General features: G+C 49.5%; 1 protein-coding gene across 3 annotated transcripts in view; it reads left to right on the top strand.

The window, feature by feature from the left end:
- Window positions 1–6,966: 6,966 nt before the first annotated feature.
- LOC139267157 (structural maintenance of chromosomes protein 6-like) overlaps window positions 6,967–16,372 on the top strand; it is a 177,131-nt gene continuing 167,725 nt past the window's right edge. For 2 of the 3 annotated variants that reach the window (XM_070885036.1, XM_070885037.1), the window contains exons 1-2: window positions 6,967–7,222; window positions 8,376–8,452. The gene's annotated coding sequence lies outside the window, so the exon portion shown is untranslated. Of the gene's footprint in view, window positions 7,223–7,244; window positions 7,364–8,375; window positions 8,453–16,372 lie in introns of those variants that run through there. The other variant, XM_070885039.1, reaches the window with a different exon arrangement.

The raw sequence follows: 16,372 nt of genomic DNA, 5'->3' as shown, positions 1-16,372 counted from the left end.
CTTGTCAAAAGCCTTTTGAAAGTCCAAATACACCACACCCTTGTCCACTCTACTAGTTACACCCTCAAAAAATTCTAGATTTGTCAAGCATGATTTCCCTTTCATAAATCCATGCTGACTTATACCAATCCTGTCACTGCTTTCCAAATGCGCTGCTATTTCATCTTTAATAATTGATTCCAACATTTTCCCCTCTACTGATGTCAGGCTAACCCATCTATAATTCCCCGTTTTCTCTCTCCCTCTTTTTTAAAAAGTGGTGTTACATTAGCTAGTTACATTAGCAGTTATCATGGTCGATTTTAATCTACATATAGATTGGGCTAACTAAACTGGTAGCAATACGGTGGAGGAGGATTTCCTGGAGTGTATTAGGGATGGTTTTCTAGACCAATATGTCGAGGAACCAACTAGAAGGCTGGCCATCCTAGACTGGGTGATGTGTAATGAGAAAGGACTAATTAGCAATCTTGTTGTGCGAGGCCCCTTGGGGAAGAGTGACCAAAATATGGTAGAATTCTTTATTAAGATGGAGAGTGACACAGTTAATTCAGAGACGAGGGTTCTGAACTTAAAGAAAGGTAACTTCGATGGTATGAGATGTGAATTGGCTAGAATAGACTGGTAAATGATACTTAAAGGGTTGACGGTGGATAGGCAATGGCAAACATTTAAAGATCACATGGATGAACTTCAACAATTGTACATCCCTGTCTGGAGTAAAAATAAAACGGGGAAGGTGGCTCAACTGTGGCTAACAAGGGAAATTAGGGATAGTGTTAAATCCAAGGAAGAGGCATATAAATTGGACAGAAAAAGCAGCAAACCTGAGGACTGGGAGAAATTTAGAATTCAGCAGAGGAGGACAAAGGATTTAATTAAGAGGGGGAAAATAGAGTATGAGAGGAAGCTTGATGGGAACATAAAAACTGACTGCAAAAGCTTCTATAGATATGTGAAGAGAAAAGGATTAGTGAAGACAAATGTAGGTCCCTTGCAGTCAGAATCAGGTGAATTTATAATGGGGAACAAAGAAATGGCAGACCAATTGAACAAATACTTTGTTCTGTCTTCATGAAGGAAGGCACATATAACCTTCCGGAAATACTAGGGGACCGAGGGTCTAGCGAGAAGGTGGAACTGAAGGAAATCCTTATTAGTCATGAAATTGTGTTAGGGAAATTGATGGGATTGAACGCTGATAAATCCCCAGGGCCTGATAGTCCGCATCCCAGAGTACTTAAGGAAGTGGCCCGAGAAATAGTGGATGCATTGGTGATCATTTTCCAACAGTCTATCGAATCTGGATCAGTTCTTATGGACTGGAGGGTAGCTAATGTAACACCACTTTTTAAAAAAGGAGAGAGAAAAACATTTCTTATATTCAAGTGTATATAAGGTGCAGTGTATATATAACAAAGAAATAACTACATTGTTCTGAATGGACACCTTCATGCAGAGGATGGTGAATGTGTGCAATAACCTACCCAGAGAGGCAATGCAGGTGCAGGTAGTTATACATTTCAATGATCTGATGGATGAAATTTTTGCAAGCTGGGCAAGAGACAAAGTGGACAAGGATGTCATAAGGATAAGTACAGTTGAGTGAGGCCATTCAATTCATCCAAATCAGCCTGTTGTACAAACCACAAATCCCCCTCCCTCCGATCATGCCGTCTGTTGGTTTCTGGAGTTTTTCTCCTGCTTGAGATAGGGTGGGGCAAGGCCCTGGAGGGACATTGATCTTGAGGATGGGAATTGTCATGTTTGTAACCTTCACATAACTGTAACCTTTATGTAACAACACTGTACACTGTATACACCTGAGTAATGCACACCTTGACCACAGGGGGTGAATTTGTGGAAGACACTCCTCACCTGGTCATCCAGGTATATAAAGGGAGGTCCCACCCAGGGTCATCACTTCCTGGTCCTGGGAATAAAGGTTCAGGTCATGTAGTGACCTTGTCTGCAGTACATGCCTCATGTGATTCTATAGCTAGGTATAAGGATACTACATTTGGCGACGAGAAACAGGAATCAGCGACCCAAGAGGATGGCCACCGGTAGCACAGAGGAACGGTACTGTGTCGGTGAGGACTGGGACGACTTCGTTGAGAGGCTCCAGCAGAGCTTTGTCATGAAGGACTGGCTGGGAGAGGAAGCGGCTGGCAAGCGGAGGGCGCATCTACTGACCAGCTGTGGATCCAAGACATATGCGCTGATGAAAGACCTGCTCGCACCCGAGAAGCCAGCGGACAAGTTCTTTGAAGAGCTCAGCACTCTGATCGGTGAGCACCTCAAACCGGCGAGCAGTATACACATGGCCCTTCACCGGTTCTATACACACCGGTGTCGGGAGGGACAAAGCATATGGGACTTCGTTGGGGACCTTCAGCGTTTGGCCAGCCTCCGTAAGTTCACAGGCGCCTGCAGGGGGGAGATGTTAAGGGATTTCTTCATTGAGGGCATTGGTCATGCCGGGATTTTCAGGAAGCTTATCGAGATCAAGGACTTGACTTTGGAAAGGGCAATGTTGATAGCTCAGACCTTCATGGCAGGGGAAGAGGAGACCAAGATAATTTACATGTGCAGCCCTGGTTCCAACGTGGCGATGGACCAGTGAGTTAACATTGTAAACGAGACTCAGAACCCCGCAGGCAAGCAAGGGCAATTCGACACCGCCCAGGCAGCAACAGACTCCAGGGTGGGCCAGCAACAGAGACAATGGCAGGGGGATCGGCAATTCATGCCATCACAAGGGACAATGCGTCCCGGGATGGGACCATTGACACTCAGCAACAGAGTGCTCAGGAGTAATCAAAGAGACAATCAGAGAGGAATGCCTGTTAACAGTTCCTTTGTTCATAACAATCACAGCTCATGCTGGAGGTGTGGTGGCAGACATACTGCGAAAACCTGCAAATTTCAACAATTTATCTGTAGAAACTGTAACTTCAAGGGACATCTGGCCACAATGTGCAGAAAGCCTATAGCGAGGCTAGTTTACGAGGCAGAGGAACCAGACAAGGGGTCTGCAAGGCAGGGTGATGCTTGGGGCCAAGCTATGGACGCTAAAGTCCAGAGGGTTCACGTGGCAGACGTCCACAGCTCGTATACCAAAACGCCACCTATGATGATGAAAGTTCTATTAAATGGCATCCCAGTACACATGGAGCTGGACACAGGAACCAGCCAGTCACTTATGAGTGCCCAACAATTTGAAAAACTATGGCCACACAAAGCTAACAGGCCCAAATTGGAATGCATTGACACGCAGTTACGGACATACACCAGAGACTAGGTAGTGCAAACTTGGTGGTCACACACAATGGATCGGAGAAGCGGCTGCCACTCTGGATTGTCCCGGGGAATGGTCCCGCGCTCTTGGGGAGGAGCTGGTTAGCCGAGATGAACTGGAAATGGGGGGTTGTGCATGCCATTTCATCTGTGGAGCGAAGTTCATGCTGACAGGTCCTACAGAAATTCGAGCTACTATTTCAACCAGGTGTCGGGATTTTTAAGGGCACCAAAGTAGTGATACACATCACCCCGGACGCCAGACCAGTGCACCACAAAGCTAGAGCCGTGCCGTATGTGATGTGTGAGAGAATTGAGAGTGAGTTGGACAGGTTGCTAAGAGAGGGCATAATTTCGCCTGTTGAATTCAGTGACTGGGCAAGCCCCATCGTTCCTGTCCTTAAAGCGGATGGCTCGGTCAGGATTTGTGGCGACTACAAGGCCACCATCAACCGAGTGTCACTACAGGACCAATACCCGCTTCCGAGAGCGGAGGATCTTTTTGCCACGCTGGCAGGTGGCAAGCTGTTCACCAAGTTGGACCTCACCTCAGCCTACATGACTCAGGAACTGGCTGAAGAATCCAAGCTTCTGACTACCATCACTACGCACAAGGGGCTATTTGTTTACAACAGGTGTCCGTTTGGCATTCGTTCAGCGGCCGCTATCTTCCAGAGAAACATGGAAAGCTTGCTTAAATCCATCCCTGGAACAATCGTATTCCAAGATGACATCCTAATCATGGGTCGAGATACCGAGGAACACCTCCACAACCTGGAGGAGGTGCTACACCGACTGGACCGGATAGGCTTGCGACTAAAGAAGTCCAAGTGTGTGTTTTTGGCCCCAGAGGTCGAGTTTTTGGGCAGGAGGGTTGCCGCAGACGGGATCCGGCCCACCGAATCCAAAACGGAGGCGATCCGTCGCGCGCCCAGGTCTGGCAACACATCAGAGTTGCGTTCATTTCTGGGACTATTGAACTATTTTGGGAACTTTCTGCCGAACTTAAGCACTTGTTGGAGCTGCCACATGTGCTCCTGCAAAAAGGTTGCGATTGGTTTTGGGGGGACTGTCAGGAACGGGCTTTCAATCGGGCGTGGAACCTGTTTTGTTCTAATAAGTTGTTGACCCTGTAAGACCCCTGTAAGAAATTGGTTTTGACATGCGATGCATCATTCTATGGGGTTGGGTGCGTGTTGCAGCAGAGTAATGGTGAGGGCCAACTCCAACCTGTGGCTTATGCCTCCAGGTCGCTCTCCCAAGCAGAAAGGGGGTACGGGATGGTTGAAAAGGAAGCACTCGCATGTGTCTACAGGGTGAAAAAGATGCACCAGTACCTTTTCAGCAGAAGGTTCGAGTTAGAAACGGACCACAAACCATTAACATCCCTGTTGTCCGACAGCAAGGCTGTCAATGCCAATGCATCAGCTCACATACAGCGATGGGCTCTCAAGCTGGCTGCGTATGACTACACCATTCGGCACCGGCCAGGCACCGAAAATTGCACTGATGCGCTTAGCAGGCTCCCACTGGCGACCACCGAGGGGGCGTCGGAGCAAAGCGCAGAGATGGTTGAGGCTTTCGACACCGCAGGCTCCCCATCACAGCCTGCCAGATCAAAATCTGGACCAAAGGAGACCCCCTCCTATCCCTGATAAAGAAATGTATTCTGACTGGGGATTGGGTGCCCGCACGCAGAGCATACCCCGAGGAGGTCAGACCGTTCCACAGACGGATGGATGAGCTCTCCATCCAAGCCGACTGCCTGCTATGGGGCAGTCGGGTAGTCATGCCCCAGAAGGGCAGGGAGGCATTCATCAGGAAACTCCACAGCGAGCACCCAGGCATCGTGTTAATGAAGGCCATTGCCCGGTCACATGTATGGTGGCCGGGAATTGACTCAGACCTGGAACACTGGGTTCGCAGGTGCACGACGTGTGCCCAGCAGGGAAATGCCCCCAGGGAGGCCCCACTCAGCCCGTGGCCCTGGCCCACCAGGCCATGGTCACGTAGTCACGTCGACTATGCGGGCCCGTTCATGGGAAAAATGTTCCTGCTTGTTATCGATGCATACTCGAAATGGATCGAGTGCATCATATTGAAGTCGTGCACGACATCCACCACCATGGAGAGTCTGCGTACAGTCTTTGCGACCCACGGCTTGCCGGACATCCTGGTTAGCGATAATGGCCCGTGTTTCACTAGCTATGAATTCCAGGAGTTTATGTCGGGTAATGGTATCAAATATGTCAGGACAGCATTGTTCAAGCCAGCTTCCAATGGCCAGGTGGAACGTGCGGTTCAAATCATAAAACAGGGCATGCTCTGGATTCAAGGACCCTCCCTTCAGTACCGCCTATCGCGCCTCCTGCTGGCCTATAGGTCCCGCCCGCATTCACTCACGGGAGTCCCGCCCGCGGAACTACTCATGAAACGCATGCTTAAAACGCGGCTGTCCCTCATTCATCCAGCCCTGTCAGACATTGTTGAGGGCAAGCGCCAGTCCCAAATCGAGTGCCATGATCGCAACTCAGTGGGGAGATGCATAGAAATCGATGACCTGCATTCGTTCTCAATCATGCTTTTAGACCCAAGTGACTTGAAGGTACTGTAATTGGCAAAGAGGGGAATAGGGTCATAGTGATCAGACTTAACAATGGGCAAATATGCTGCAAACATCTGGACCAAGTAAAGAAAAGGTTCAGCATGGACACTGAGGAACCTGAGGAAGGTCATGAGATGCTACCGACACCACTGCCAGAGAACAAGCAACAAGGACATTCACCAGCATGCACAGTCCCTGCAGCCAGACCGGACAGGCCGGAATCACCTCAGGTGACAGAGATGCATGCAAGGCCCAACCACCAGAGCCCCAACTGCGGCGCTCCACGAGAGAGCGTCGACCGCCTGAAAGACTCAATCTTTGACCCAAAGACGTTGGGGGGAGGTGATGTCATGTTTGTAACCTTCACATAACTGTAACCTTTATGTAACAACACTGTACACTGTATACACCTGAGTAATGCACACCTTGACCACAGGGGGTGAACTTGTGGGAGACACTCCTCACCTGGTCATCCAGGTATATAAAGGGAGGTCCCACGCAGGGTCATCACTTCTTGGTCCTGGGAATAAAGGTTCAGGTCACGTAGTGACCTTGTCTGCAGTACATGCCTCGTGTGATTCTATAGCTAGGTATAAGGACACTACAGGAATGACTGGCAATCAGGATTGCTGTAAACAGGAAAAAAGTGGCAAAGTTTTGCACACATTGGAGTTTATAGAGGGCGGAGAACAGGAGACAAGAAATGATGCCAGCCGTGGAGGAGCTCAGGTAGAGGCGAAAGTAGGCAATGTTATGGAAGTGCCTGTTAGTAGTATTGGTGATGGAAAAATGTGGGGATTAAAACACACCTCAGGATTGAACAAGATGCCAAAATTACAGTCTGATTCAGCCTGAAAATGTGGTTAGAGATAGGTATGTAAGTCCGTGGCAAAGAATGCCTGTGCTGAGCTGCTGCCTGCAGATGATGTTGCTAATGGGCAGCATGCAGCTATGGATAATAGAGTCAAATTGTTCCAATTGATGAGTAACCGCAAGAAATTGGCTGCAAAGAAAAATAGAAAAAAGTGATCAGAATTTAAACAGAGGAACTGGAAATCTTTAAAAGTCACAAGATTTAGAAAAATCAAATGAGAAGAAATTGTATGAATGTTCTCAGAGAAAACGGATGCAGATTTCAAGAGTGTCTGCGTGGACTGTGCGAGAACTGCCCCTCCCCGCCAAAACCTGGTATTGCTTGTAACATCAACACAGCGAGATGAAGTGAAACGGTCGGCAGACGTGTTCAAGATGCAACGTTTATCTCTGTCGTGTAATGCGCTTTGAGACATCTCAGCACACGAGGGCCGCGATAGACATGTAAGCTGGCTTTATTGAATCGGGCTTGCTAACTCCAATATGCGATATTAGCTCATACTTAGCACAACCCTGCACATTCTTGCTTTTGAATGCCATCCTCTTTACGAACCTGTCTCGCTGTATGTATAGACTAATAACAAGGTAAGAAACAGTTGGTCAGACTTCTGCTCCTTAAGTTGGAAGGTCAAGCCATGTAATAATATAAGGGTTCGCACCAAACGTGAGCTTTTCTAACTTGGGTTAACATATTGCGAGAACAGCAGCGACTGTGTCTACCCGATGGTGAACACGCCCTTTATTTTTCCTTCAGAGAAGCCAGGAGGAGCTTGGTGCTCTGCTACCTTTGTGTTTGTACAATTCTCTTAATTTTGGCAAATCTAAATCAATTTGGGAAATTACCTCCTGTCTGCCAGCCTGTGATGTTCCCCAGCTCTACCTTCACAGTTGGTATCGCTGGTTTGTGTGGTCTTTTCCCCCCAATCTTTCCCGGATCTTTAATAATCATCTTTGCTGTTCTTAAATTTATTGGTTGGGTTTAGAGTACGTCTCTTTGCTAACCTGTGCCTCCCCAGAAGGCTCCTCTTGCTACTGAACTATATGTCTGACAGTTTTACAACGCCGCCTGCCATGGATACCTCTGATTTTATGATGATATAAACCTCCAGTATTTTAACATTTGCAAACCACAGTTCCATTTTGTTTCTCCTGCAAGACTTTGCGAAGATCTTGCTCTGCAGATTTCCTTGAGGAAAAAAGTTTATTGGGGTTTTCTTTTCTAAATTGTTTTTAAAAAGTGCCTGTGTGTAGTTCAAAGACCTTGAGATGCAATTGTTGGTTTCATTGAAGATCTTTGCCTGGGATATCTCCCACAGTCAACAGAATAAAAAGAGCAGTCCATTTGTGTGTTGCACAGGAAGAAACAGCAAAGCCAAGAAGCAGCAGATCAAACCGGCTGTCAAGAAATATTGATGTAGATAAAGACAACACTCTTTGTCAGGCCTGACGATGAGAAGAAAGTCTGGCCACAAACTGATGAATTGGATGTTGCTAATAAGATTGGCATAATCTATAGTGCTCTCAAGAAGAGCTGTATTTGCAGTAACATTTTAAAATGGGGGGGAAAAAACTGACTTGCTGTTCCCATTTGTGTTAGTGACAGGGACACGCCGAGAGTCAAACGAGACGATTGGAAGTTTGAATTTTTGCCCGAGTGCAGCAGAAGGGAAAGCGGTAAGAATTCATCCCCGGGCCGGCCGTGCCCATGTGCAGTTTAAAGCTGGGGTGGACCTCCTGCTTCATCCCCAGACAGTGCGGAGTGTCGGCTCCAACCGTTAAATGGGACTCGCTGCCAACTGGTGAAAGTGTAATGGTTTTACAAGTGACCCGGGTTGGTCAAATAAATTTACAGCACAGAAGGAGGCCATTCGGCCCATCGTGTCTGTGCTGGCCGGCAAAGAACTACCCAGTCTAATCCCACATTCCAGCTCTTGGTCCGTATCCTTGTAGGTCACGCCATTTCAAGTGCATATCCAAGTACTTTTAAAAATGTGGTGAGAGTTTCTGCCTCGACCACCCTTTCAGGCAGTGAGTTCCAGACTCCCACCAACATTAGGGTGAAAAAAATTCCCCTCTAAGAATTCAGGTGAGCAAAAATTTAAAAAGTCAAAGAATAAGGAGAAGGCAATAGAGCAGGGTAGCACTGGGGGAAATGAAAACCAGAGCATGCCAGGAAGGGACTGAATGTATAAACATAAAGGTGAATCAAAAAGTGGTAAAAAGTCAAATTTAAAAGCTCTATCTGAATGCACATAGCATTCATAACAAAATAGATGAGTTGACGGCACAAATAGGTACAAATGGGTATGATCTGATGGCCATTACAGCGATGTGGTTGCAAGGTGACCAGGACTGGGAATTAAATATTCAGGGATATTTGACTATACGGAAGGACAGACAGACAGACAGAAAGGAAAAGGAGGTGGGGTAGCACTGTTATTAAAGGATGAGATCAGTGCGTTAGTGAGAAACGATATTGGCTCAGAAGATCAAGATGTTGAATCAGTTTGGGTGGAGATAAGGAATAATAAGGGGAAAAAGTCGCTGGTGGGCGTAGTCTATAGGCCCCCTAACAGTAGCTACACTGTTGGACGGAGTATAAATCAAGAAATAATGGAGGCTTGTAATAAAGGAATGGCAATAATCATGGGGGATTTTAACCTTCATATTGATTGGATAAAGCAAATTGGCCAGGGTAGCCTTGAGGAAGAGTTCGTAGTGTATCTGGGATAGTTTCCTTGAACAGTATGTTGCGGAACCAACCAGGGAGCAGGCTGTCTTAGATCTGGTACCGTGTAATGAGACAGGATTAATAAATGATCGCCTAATAAAAGATCCTCCAGGAATGAGTGACCATAACATGGTTGAATTTCAAATTCAGTTGGAGGGTGAGAAAGTTGGATCTCAAACCAGTATCCTAAGGTTAAATAAAGGAGACTACAAAGATATGAAGGCAGAGTTGGCTAAAGTGGACTGGGAAAATAGATTAAACTATGGGACGGTTGATGAGCAGTGGCAGACATTTAAGGAGATATTTCATAACTCTCAACAAAAATATATCCCAATGAGAAGGAAAGACTGTAAGAGAAGGGATAACCATCTGTGGCTAACGAAGGAAATAAGGAATGGTATCAAATTGAAAACCAGGGCATACAATGTGGCCAAGACTAGTGGGAGGCCAGAGGATTGGTAAACTTTTAAAAGCCAGCAAAGAACGACTAAAAAAAAATGATAGAGGGAAGAAAGATTATGAAAGTAAACTAGCACGAAATATAAAAACAGATAGTAAGAGTTTCCACAGGTACATGAAAAAGAAGAGTGTCTAAAGTAAATGTTGGTCCCCAAGTGGATGAGACTGGGGAATTAATAATGGAGGACAGGGAAATGACAGAGACATTGAACAAATATTTTGTATTGGTCTTCACGGTAGAAGGCACTAAAACATCCCAATAGTGAATAATCAAGGGGCTATAGGGAGGGAGGAACTTAATACAATCACTATCATGCAAGAAGTGGTACTCGGTAAAATAATGGGACTAAAGGTGGATAAGTCCCCTGGACCTGATGGCTTACATCCTAGGGTCTTAAAAGAAGTGGCTGCAAAGATAGTGGATGTATTGGTTGTAATCTACCAAAATTCTCTGGATTCGCGCACGCGCAGTGTGAAGGAAACATTGGCATTTGGCCATTTTTGTAGTTCTTTGTAGCTGTTTAATTTTTGATTTTTTAATAAAAGCACATTGCCATCAGCACATCAGCACTGAGGCTTCTTGCAGCAGTGAGAAGGCTGCAGGGAGCTCAGAAAGTTGAGGCAGCCGTTTCCCTCCCCCCCCCCCCCCGCCGTCGGGAACGGCTTCCTCCTCCCCCCCCACTCCGTGGGAACGAACGTCTGCCTCCTCCCCCCCCACCGTGGGAACGAACGTCTGCCTCCTCCCCCCCCACCGTGGGAACGAACGTCTGCCTCCTCCCCCCCCCCCCCCCCCCACCGCGGGAACGAACGTCTGCCTCCTCCCCCCCCCCCCACCGCGGGAACGAACGTCTGCCTCCTCCCCCCCCCCCCCCCACCGCGGGAACGAACGTCTGCCTCCTCCCCCCCCCCCCCCCCCCACCGTGGGAACGAACGTCTGCCTCCCCCCCCCCCCCCCCCGCCGTCGGGAACGGCTTCCTCCTCCCCCCCCACTCCGTGGGAACGAACGTCTGCCTCCTCCCCCCCCCCCCCCCCCCCCCACCGTGGGAACGAACGTCTGCCTCCCCCCCCCCCCCCCCGCCGTCGGGAACGGCTTCCTCCTCCCCCCCCACTCCGTGGGAACGAACGTCTGCCTCCTCCCCCCCCCCTCCCCCCCCACTCCGTGGGAACGAACGTCTGCCTCCTCCCCCCCCCCCCCCCCCCCCACCGTGGGAACGAACGTCTGCCTCCCCCCCCCCCCCCCCCACCGCGGGAACGAACGTCTGCCTCCCCCCCCCCCCCCCCACCGTGGGAACGAACGTCTGCCTCCCCCCCCCCCCCCCCGCCGTCGGGAACGGCTTCCTCCTCCCCCCCACTCCGTGGGAACGAACGTCTGCCTCCCCCCCCCCCCACCGTGGGAACGAACGTCTGCCTCCCCCCCCCCCCCCACCGCGGGAACGAACGTCTGCCTCCCCCCCCCCCCCCCACCGCGGGAACGAACGTCTGCCTCCCCCCCCCCCCCCCACCGCGGGAACGAACGTCTGCCTCCCCCCCCCCCCCCCCACCGCGGGAACGAACGTCTGCCTCCCCCCCCCCCCCCCCACCGCGGGAACGAACGTCTGCCTCCCCCCCCCCCCCCCCCCACCGTGGGAACGAACGTCTGCCTCCCCCCCCCCCCCCCCCACCGTGGGAACGAACGTCTGCCTCCCCCCCCCCCCCCCCACCGCGGGAACGAACGTCTGCCTCCCCCCCCCCCCCCCCCACCGCGGGAACGAACGTCTGCCTCCCCCCCCCCCCCCCCACCGCGGGAACGAACGTCTGCCTCCTCCCCCCCCCCCCCCACCGCGGGAACGAACGTCTGCCTCCCCCCCCCCCCCCCCCACCGCGGGAACGAACGTCTGCCTCCCCCCCCCCCCCCCCACCGCGGGAACGAACGTCTGCCTCCCCCCCCCCCCCCCCACCGCGGGAACGAACGTCTGCCTCCCCCCCCCCCCCCCACCGCGGGAACGAACGTCTGCCTCCCCCCCCCCCCCCCACCGCGGGAACGAACGTCTGCCTCCCCCCCCCCCCCCCACCGCGGGAACGAACGTCTGCCTCCTCCCCCCCCCCCCCACCGCGGGAACGAACGTCTGCCTCCTCCCCCCCCCCCCCCACCGCGGGAACGAACGTCTGCCTCCTCCCCCCCCCCCCCACCGCGGGAACGAACGTCTGCCTCCTCCCCCCCCCCCCCCACCGCGGGAACGAATGGCTGCCTCCTCCCCCCTCCCCCCCACCGCGGGAACGAACGTCTGCCTCCCCCCCCCCCCCCCCACCGCGGGAACGAACGTCTGCCTCCTCCCCCCCCCCCCCCCACCGCGGGAACGAACGTCTGCCTCCTCCCCCCCCCCCCCACCGCGGGAACGAATGGCTGCCTCCTCCCCCCCCCCCCCACCGCGGGAACGAATGGCTGCCTCCTCCCCCCCCCCCCCACGGGAACAAACGGCTGCCTCCTCCCCCCCCCCCCCACGGGAACAAACGGCTGCCTCAACATGTGAGGCTTCCTGCAGCATTCTCCCTGGCTGAAGCACTTTCACACAGGTAGGAAGATGGTTTATTTAATCTTATCTTTGCTTATAAATGTTTATTCAGATTGGATTTATTTGTATAATATTTGTATAAGTATAAATAAGGATTTATTATAGAATTTAATGACTTCCCTCCCCCCCCTCTCCCCCCACGCCCCCCCCCCCCACCTCGTTCTGGACGCCTAATTTGTAACCTGCGCCTGATTTTTTAATGTGTAGACAAGGTTTTTTCAGTTCTACAAAAATCTTCACTTGCTCCATTCTAAGTTAGTTTGGAGTACGCTTTCACTGTGGAAACTTTCAAATCAGGCGTCAGTGGCCGGACACGCCCCCTTTTGAAGAAAAAATTCTGTTCCAAAGTGAAACTGTTCTAACTGACTAGAACTGCAGAAAAAAATATGTGGAGAATTGCGATTTCTAAGATAGTCCGTTCTCCACCAGTTGCTCCTAAAAATCAGGTGCAAATCATGTGGAAACTTGGGCCCTATACTTCATCTGCCATGCATTTGCCTACTCACCTAACCTATCCAAGTCGCTGACTTATGAAGGTAAGTTGGGCCTAAACTCATTGGTGTTTGCAAGAATGAGAGGTGATCTTATCGAAACATATAAGATAATGAGGGGACTCGACAAGGTGGATGCAGAGAGGATATTTCCAATCATAGGAGAAACTAAAACTAGGGTGTTGTGTATGGAGAAAGAGTCAGACTGAACACTGTGAGCTCAAAGTAAAGTGTGACCTTAGTCTTTTATTGCAGGTCTCCAGAGTGCCTCTACAACCTGTGAAGCCTCCTTAAATACCTGTGCTCCCAAGGGATTATGGGATCTCTTGGGACACCAGGAGATGAGCCCTCTGATGGCAGTACAGAGTAAATACAAGTATACATATATAACATAGGGGACATTGTCTCAGAATAAGGTGCCGCCCATTTAAAACTGACGAGGAGGAATTTCTTCTGAGGGTTGTAAATCAATAGAATTCTCTGCACCAGAGAGCTGTGGAAGCTGGGTCATTGAATATATTTAAAGCGGAGATACAGATTTTTGGGCAATAAGGGAATAAACGATTATGGGGAGCAGGCAGGGAAGTGGAACTGAGTCCATGATCAGATCAGCTATGATCTTATTAAATGGCGGAGCAGGCTCGAGGGGCCAGGTGGCCTATTCCTGCTCCTATTTCTTATGTTCTTGTGTTTAAAACTATGCCCCCTTGTTGACCCCTCTGCTAAGGGAAATCATCATCATAGGCAGTTCCTCAAAATCAAGGAAGACTTGTTTCCACTTTAAAAGTAAGTTCTCAGGTGACTGCACAGTCCAATACGGGAATTACAGTCTCTGTCACAGGTGGGACAGACAGTCATTGAAGGAAGGGGTGGGTGGGGAATCTGATTTGCTGCATGTTCCTTCCGCTGTCTACTCTTGGTTTCTGCATAATCTCGGCGACGAGACTCGAGGTGCTCAGCACCCTCCTGGATGCTCTTCCTCACTTAGGGCGGTTTTAGTCCAGGGATTCCCAGGTGCCGGTGGGGATGTTTCACTTTATCAAGGAGTCTTTGATGGCGTCCTTGAAACATTTCCTCTGCACCAGGGGCTCGCTTGCCGTGTAGGAGTTCCGAGTAGAGTGCTTGCTTTTGGAGTCTCGTATCCTTCCTATCCACTCTATCTATAATTTGCACATTTGCACTAGCAAAATGCTTTGATTGGCTTTCCATGATCACATGACGCACCCAGCAGTTTCTCTGGAATGTGTAATACGAACCGCACAGCCCAAATTCTGAGTGACATTGCAAAGTATAATTCGAGCATTCTGATTGCCAACTCCAGATAGAATGGAGCTAACCCATCCCAGCCCAAGTTCCTGCCTGCTCCCTCCCCAGCCCCCAACTCTCACTCACTTTTCTCTTCCCCCCCCCCACCGAGTGTCTCTCTCTAAATGAAGATTTATCCTGTCCCTCAGAATTTAAAATTTTTTCCCCCACCACCAAGGTTAGGCTGACTGGCCTGTAATTATTCAGTTTATCCCTTTCTCCCTTTTCAAACAACGGTACAACGTTAGCAGTCTTCCAGTCCCCCGGCACCACACCTGTAACAGGAGAGGATTGGAAAATGATGGTCAGAGCATCTGCTATTTCCTCCCTTGCTTCTCTTAATAGCCTGGGATATATTTCATCTGGGCCTGGAGATTTATCCAATTTCAAAGATGCTAGCCCCCTTAATCCTTCCTCTCTCACTATGTTTATTTCATCTAATATTTCACACTCCTCCTCCCTGATTGCGATGTCTGCATTGCCCCTCTCTTTTGTTAAAACAGATGCGAAGTATTCATTAAAAACCATGTTGCAGACTCTGCAGGCCCTATGGTGGCCAGCACTGGGCCACCAGGGACAATCTCGACCGGGCTTTTCTGCCCCCTCGAAGTGCCGGGCTGCATGATGGTGGCCCCGTCGAGACGATGGCCGCCACTGTCGGGCCAACAAAAGACTGAGCCGACAAAAATAAATGGTGGCCTGGGTCATCCCGGGCGGATGTTAGCGCCCCACAAGGTGGGCGTGGACATCAGCTTGCGCCAGCCTCTTATCCCGTGAGGCAAATTCCTCCGCAGGGCACAAAGGGGTCAGTGTTGAGCGGTGCGGGGCCGGCGCGCACAGCGATGACGTTATCGCTATGTGCACACCAGCCCAGATTCCAAAACGTGGGGTGCGGCACTAACTTCAAATCGCCCCCAAAATCTTGGGGGCAAGTTCACCTCGGGTGTAACCGCAGCCTGCCTGCGGGCAAAAAGGCAATTACTCCCTGTTAGCGCCACCTGGCAGCGCTAACAGGGTGCAAAAAAGGGGCAATATCAGCCCCTTAGACTGTTGCAGAATGATGCTGGTGAGCTCAGTATATTTGGTATAATTACAGGAATCTGTTTTAATGTGTTTTCAATTTGACACAAATTCATAATTAGTGTAAATTTCACTTATTTCCATGTATATGTCTAAATCCACAATTTTGTAACTGCAACTGATGGCTGTAATACATTTGGCTTCAATTGAATATTCCTAACAGTTTCGCTGCAGTCAAACATTTTATTGTCTTTTCATAAGAGCTCTTATTTTCCTAATAATCTTTGTTCTTATGGCGATATTTATTTCTGTTATCTTTTAGTAATGTGCTGCCAGATATAAATAAATAAACAAATATGTTAGGTTGAACTCTCCGCAGAAATTAACAAGCAAATGAATTGTTAGCCATCCATTGGATGCACCGCTCCTGATTCACTCACTGTGGTGAATTCTAATTAGAAACTCAGGAAATTTTGGAGTAAGTTAGCAATGGTGAAATTGGCATGCGAAACAGCAACATGAGCTCATCAGCACTGCAAATTCCAGGCCGATATATCTGCTGAAAGATTTGGCTCTGTGCTAGCTGCAGGCAGACCTTGCAGGGTGAGCATGAGCAGTGTGCCCAATTTCCACCAATGTATTAGTAGCACTTAGCCCAACTTTGGAATGCTTATCTTCAGCTTCCAGCAATATCTGTTTGATTGCTTTTCCAAGTTGTTTGAAGGAAAGTTGGAGAATAAATTTCAACAAGTTTATTCAGTTTAAGATTAGATTGAATGTTTTTAAACAGGGAGGTTGTGTGTGTGTGTGGCATGTGCGCTTGTATGTGAGAGCGAGAGGAAAAAAAAACATTCAAACCTGACCTTGTACTGATTACACATCTGTTGAAGCTTTTGTTTCACTTTGATTTATCAATGTTATTTTACTTACTTTTCTCAGTGGAAAAGTTAAATTGTGCCATAAGTTTGTTTTCAAAAAACAATTTGAATGTGTTACATAGAGTTTACAGCACAAAAACAGGTCAATTCAGCCCAAC

This window comes from Pristiophorus japonicus, chromosome 7 (assembly GCF_044704955.1).
Source record: "Pristiophorus japonicus isolate sPriJap1 chromosome 7, sPriJap1.hap1, whole genome shotgun sequence".
Classification (NCBI taxonomy): Eukaryota; Metazoa; Chordata; class Chondrichthyes; family Pristiophoridae; genus Pristiophorus; species Pristiophorus japonicus.
This window is presented reverse-complemented; position numbering and strand designations above follow the sequence as displayed.